This window comes from Podarcis liolepis (genome assembly GCF_965112155.1).
Source record: "Podarcis liolepis genome assembly, chromosome: 3".
In the NCBI taxonomy this organism is placed as follows: Eukaryota; Metazoa; Chordata; class Lepidosauria; order Squamata; family Lacertidae; genus Podarcis; species Podarcis liolepis.
The window spans coordinates 20873469-20879913 of record NC_139557.1 but is presented as its reverse complement, the minus strand read 5'-3'; positions in this window follow the sequence as shown (position 1 = coordinate 20879913).

The window sequence follows — 6445 nt, the reverse complement described above, 5'->3', positions numbered from 1 at the left end:
TGTTCCATGGCTGTGCCATAGGTTTCTTGTGACAATCCAGTCTGGCCAGATGTGTGGAAAACCCAAAGAGAGAACTGGCCCTCTTGATAAACCAGTTTTGGAAGGGATCGTGAACAGCTTTCTTTGAAGTTTCCACAGATCTGCAGGGAAGGGTGGTCTCCTCCCACCCAACTTTCTTTCCATGACCCCACTCCCCAGAGTCAGTTTTTCATTGGAGTTCCTGATTGCAAAACAGCACATTTCCAATTATTGCCTGGCTGGACTTCCCTCTCATTTTCCAAATGACATTCTCAAAAAAACCCCCAACAACCCCCACTTATGTCTGTATTCTGATTGTATCACATCTCTGCATAATCACAAAACCTGTTGTCTAAAAAATGAAAGGACCCAACATCTCCAGAAAATGGAGGAGGATAAGGAAGGACCAACAAGCCCAGAAGCCCAGAGTGCCCTTAGCAACCCCTTTTAAGAACAGGTTGGGAAGAGGGGGCAACAAGTCCTGGAAGGCAGAAACTCACAGAAAAAACTGGACTAAGCACAACCCAACCTGTGGGCAAACACAGGTTTTCTAGAGACAGTTCCTGGGAAAAATAGAAAGTCCACAAGCATGGACAACGTTAAGTCAGGATTTTGCTGGCAGGTGTGGATTGACCCATAGACAGTGAGTGAATAGATTAACGCATAGTGAAAAATAAATTGCTATTCTTAAAAAGAGAGGTTAATTTTTTTTTTAGGTTGTTGATTCATAAGCAGGGTGCGTGGATTTTTAGGGCAACTTTTATAGGAATATGTGTGATTTTAAATACAAACAGCTCTAATGAATTTTGTCAACAATACCAAGCTACTCCGCTCGCCCTCCCAGTTTGTGTGTGTGTGTGTGTGTGTGTGTGTGTGTGTGTGTTTTGAATTCACATAAACCGCTATTATTCTTGGAGTGCCAATCTAATAAAAGCCAGCATGTCCGAATATTGCAGCTTTCATATTTTTATTACAGAAATTATCCAAAAATATTTGGCTCGTCCAAGTACAACTTGACAATTTGCTATAAGTTGCCGAAAAATGTGTCATCGCATTATTCTCATAAAAATAAACCTTCATGGCTTCCCCCACCCCTTCGGATCTGCTGACATTTTGTTGGGTCAGAGAGCTGGGGAGGGAATAGGTCTGGAACTCAACTCATAAAGAATCCAATGTGAGTTATGGATTCTGTTTGGTATGATTTAGCATTCATGTGTAGGCCTTAGCTTGGTCATATAGAAGAACCATCAGATAGCATTTGCTTTTAGAAGACATCTGAAGGCAGCCCTGTATATCAGGAAGTTTTTAATATTTGATGTTTTATTATGTTTTTATATGGGTTGGGGACTGCACAGAGTGCCTTGGGCAGTCCAGCTGGATAGGCGGGGTATCATCATCATCATCATCATCATCATCATCATCACCATAATCAAGGAACCTTTTTGGCCCAGTTTGTGGCTCGAACCCACAACCATGAGATTAAGAATTTCATGCTGTACCAACTGAGCTATCCAGCCACAGCCTCACCCCCCATTTTTGCCCCCCAGAGAGGACCCATCATCTGGACCAGCATGAAAGATAGGAGGGCTTTAACTCTTGGCTCAACACTATGGTTCTGACTTGTATTGAGCTTCCCTAGTTTTGCAATTTGCATAGGAATAAACCTCTTGTTCAGTGGTAGCTTTCTTACAATGCAATTTGTGAGCAGAGGGTCCCTGATGTGGACTGAGGCTGTATCAGGGCTCCCCTTCCTACACTAGCATCTTAATTCAGATTATGCCTCTTAGACTGGCTTTGTGTTGAGAAAAGAGTTTGCGCTCAATATGAAAGCTATGAAGTAGATGCAACAGCAGTTTGGCCCTCAGCTCCATCCGTCTGGGATGTAGTTAGATGGGTGAGTAAGGTAAAGGGACCCCTGACCATTAGGTCCAGTTGTGGCCGACTCTGGGGTTGCGGTGCTCATCTCAATTTATTGGCCGAGGAAGCCTGCGTACAGCTTCCAGGTCATGTGGCCAGCATGACTAAGCCGCTTCTGGCGAACCAGAGCAGCGCACGGAAACGCCAGAACGGTACCTATTTATCTACTTGCACTTTGAGGTGCTTTCAAACTGCTAGGTTGGCAGGAGCAGGGACCGAGCAATGGGAGCTCACCCCGTCACGGGGATTTGAACCACCGACCTTCTGATCGGCAAGTCCTAGGCTCTGTGGTTTAACCCACAGCGCCACCTGCGTAGCATTAGATAATTGGAATTTTTAGACACTAACGCTTTCAATTTGGGAAACCGGCATCAACACACAGCCTACCTCAATGATGTCAATTTAGCTTTCCTCAGCACCAGCTCACCTTAGCCTTCCCTGCCTCCTGTTTGCCTCTTCCCCACACCCATACTAGGAAAAGGAAAACGGAGGATAATGGATGTCAGGGAATTTGACATCTTCAAATTCACCATGTTTCCCACAACAGATCAAAGAGTCCAAGCATGTCAAGGACACACCAACCTCAGTGAGAACAGTTGGATCTTAATTCAGTCAATGCAGTTAGGCAGAGTGAAAAATGGCAGGTCCTCCGCTGTCTTCATCCTGGTTACTGTTGTATTTTCCCGTTACGCAATGAAAATTTGTCAAAGTGTGAAGGAAAAAGTGACGAAGTTAGGTGTCTTTGTCTCTGACCAGTCTCCTTTCAAACTGACATGGTTCTGTGCCCCTACCCCCACTTATCTCTAGTTAGATGCTTTATCTACAGACACTTGGCAACCATCTCCATCTTCTCTGTGTTAACAAATATGTTGAGGAAAAACCACCGACTTCTAACTCATATGGGGAACACTTATTGTTGTTAAGCAGCAGCAACCACCCAGATACACACAGTGTCATGGGCAGAGAGACTGAAGAAGATGGAGAATGGGAAACTATGCACAGTGTAACTATCAAATGGTGGAGCGAGTGTAGGGCCAGTATAGCCAATGTGCTACCCTCCAGTTATCGTTGGATTATACCCCTGAATTCTTCAGCAATGGTGACACAAAGGTGATGGCTGCAGAGGCACCAGCTAAGGAGCTGGAAAAAGCTCAGGAGTCTGAGTTGGCTGCTGGAGATCAGAAGATGCCTGTGGCTGAAGGTGTCAGGCAGGAGCCCCCAGAAGAGATCCAGTGTGGTGTAGTGGTTAAGAGCGGTAGTCTCGTAATCTGGGGAACCGGGTTCGCGTCTCCACTCCTCCACGTGCAGCTGCTGGGTGACCTTGGGCCAGTCACACTTCTCTGAAGTCTCTCAGTCCCACTCACCTCACAGAGTGTTTGCTGTGGGGGAGGAAGGGAAAGGAGAATGTTAGCCGCTTTGAGACTCCTGAAGGGGAGTGAAAGGCGGGATATCAAATCCAAACTACTGCTGCTGCTACTACTACTACTTCTACTCCTCCTCCTCCTCCTCCTCTTCTTCTTCTTCTTCTTCTTCTTCTTCTTCTTCTTCTTCTTCTTCTTCATCCTTGTACTACCAGGGCCTGTAGGGCCAGATCCAGGACCCTCACAGATTCCCACGGTACCCCACTGGTCCAGCAGTGCAGGGTGTGCAGGAGGCTATGGAATGGAGTATGAGTGTCCATCTTCCAGCTAGAGGGTTGTCCCATTAAGATTTGAAGTTCTTTGTAAGGGGGTGGCAGCTAGAAGAGGTAGTCTGGAGGCTTAAAAGGCCTCAGTCTGCTCTCAACTTCTGGTGGAGCAAAGCCACACCACACATTTAAAGCATATGGCTTCACCCGAGAATCCTGGGAACTGTCATTTGTTAAGGGTGCTAGGAACTCTAGTTCTGTGAAAGGGAAGCTACAGTTCCCATGATGGTTTGGGAGGGGAAATCCATGTGCTTTGAATGTCATCTAAATGCATGGCGTGGCTCTGCCCCAGTTGCTAACTGGGAGCTATCCATGGTCCTGCAATGCCTGACCTGCCTTCCCTTTGGGCTCTGGCACCAGAACACAATACAACATCCACCATCCCTGGCCAGTGGTCATGTTGGGTCTGACGGAGCCCACAACATCTGGAGTGTACCATGTTGACACTCTAGTAAAGGGGATATCTGGGTTCAAAATCTTGGTTAGCAATTAATCCCACTAGGCGGCTTTGGTCCAGGAGAGTTGTGGAGTTGGAACGGACCATGAGGAGCTCCTACTCCAACCCCCTTGCACTGCAGGAATATGCAGATGTGCCATATGAGGATTGAACCTGCAACATTGGCATTATCTGCGCCATACTCTAACCAGCTGAGCCATCCAGTTGGGTAGCCGTCTTTCATATAGTTACAGATGGGTAAGTCCTATTCTATAAAAATTAAGAGCTGATTTCCCCAGCCTTGTTCCCTTAAGATGTTATTGGACTCCAACTCCCATCAGCCCCAGCCAGCATGACCAACGGTCAGGGATGTTGCAGTCGAACAACATTTGGTGCACACGAGGTTGGAGAAAGCCAAGTTAAAGCATGCTATAATTTGGGGTGGGAGTGACTATAGCATACAAGGACACTTGTTTCATATCCGTGAAACTTTACATGCAATTCTAACTCTAGTTCTCCCTGTACATATGTCTACCTTTTCAAGCAAGCGTGAGGCCTTTTTGGGGGGTGGGGATGGCTTGTACTTCTTAACCAGAAGCATTATTTCCTTTCCAAGCTAAAATAAGACCACAGCCCTCTCCCAATAATCAGAAAAGGAAGCATACAACACTGGCAGGTTGGAAACCAGCTTGTTAGAACGTTGCTACAATTTCCTCTCACCTTGACTCATATATATTTCCATCCTAAGTGAAAACTCTGGTGGTGAGTGACCAAGTGTGTAATTTCCAGGGAGCGAGAAATTGGATTTTCGTGGCTAATAAATCCTTACCCCATTCATTGAAGGTGCTACCAGAGTCAGTACATATCTGTGAACATTAGGTGGAACCCTCTGACCATATGAGGAAATGGCCTCCGTGGCCGATCTCTGCAGCTTTCCCCATGACTTGAACACGACTAAAAGCAGTTGAAAAACATGTGATGCTAAAGATAAGAGACTGAGAGAGCTTGTCCAGCAACAAAATATAAAGCTGTCCTCAGTGTCATAAAGAAAAAGTTGGACTTGTGAGGTAAACGGCAATAAATAATAGGTAAAATGTCCTCACTGGATCATCAGATGGAAACAGAGTATTCCAGTTGATACTTAAGGACCAATTGCTTCTTCCCTCTGGAATTTGAACATCAATATATGTTGATTTGAAACTAGTTTGAAGAAAGATGACTTTTCCTTAACAGACAATAATTTTGGGACACATGTTTGCACACACTGTGTCCCTAAGGAAATTCGTAGCTGTTCCGCCACAGTTGAATTCAGCCTCCAGTATGACACCCCTCCAATTTTAATTATCAATTTCTTGCTTTAAGTCCCACGTCTTTCTATTAATGAGCTTTTCTGTTCCGTGATGCAATAGCACTGCATCATTCTTTCCCGCCATCATTCGAAGACTGAGCCTTTATCAATAAATTATTAAATTCCTTCTTCTATAGTTACAAACACACATTCCATTTAATCATGATGCCTAATACACACATTCCTTTATCTGTTTCTATCTATATTGAGCAATAAATACACATCTCATTACTGAATAGTCACTAATTGCATGTTAATACCAACCCCCTATATGGCAAAATGGAGCAGGCCAGCAGACTCTGCCTGCTTCCTCCTGTGTGCAGTACGGGGGGGGGGGGTTGTCTTATCCGCACTGCAGCTGAAAATCCACATTTTCCAAATCCATGTTATGCACTGTAGCCCTCCATGCTTCCTTACTTACCCAATTTGTTCACTGCTCTTACATATCAAAAGGACCACACATTTGTTTACATTTGTTGTGCATTTTGTGTAATGTTGCCTGCTTTGAATATTTTGCCCATGGCTTTGCAAAAGCAACCCCGTAACTCCTTCCCCTCGGAACCTCCCGCTGCATACTCCTTTTGGGGAAAAGAAGGGAAATTCATGCATTGTGCAGGGTGTTTTTTCTGTTTTGTATTTCTGGGGTTTCATCCCATTGTTTCTTGGTTTTTTGCTCGACTACATCACATAATGCTGCTTTAAATGTCTTAGAATGAGCACACACACATTAACAGGAGGTAACAAAGTACAGTGGTACCTCGAGTTACAGACGCTTCAGGTTACGGACTCTGCTAACCCAGAAATAGTACCTCAGGTTAAGAACTTTGCTTGAGGATGAGAACAGAAATCGCGTGGTGGTGGCACAGCAGCGGTGGGAGGCCCCATTAGCTAAATTGGTACCTCAGGTTAAGAACAGTTTCAGGTTAAGAACGGACCTCCAAAACGAATTAAGTTCTTAACCCCTGGTACCACTGTAAAAGAAGTAAGAAAATTTGATTTCTGAAACAAATAGTGTTATATTTCACTTTAGCACTGCTGT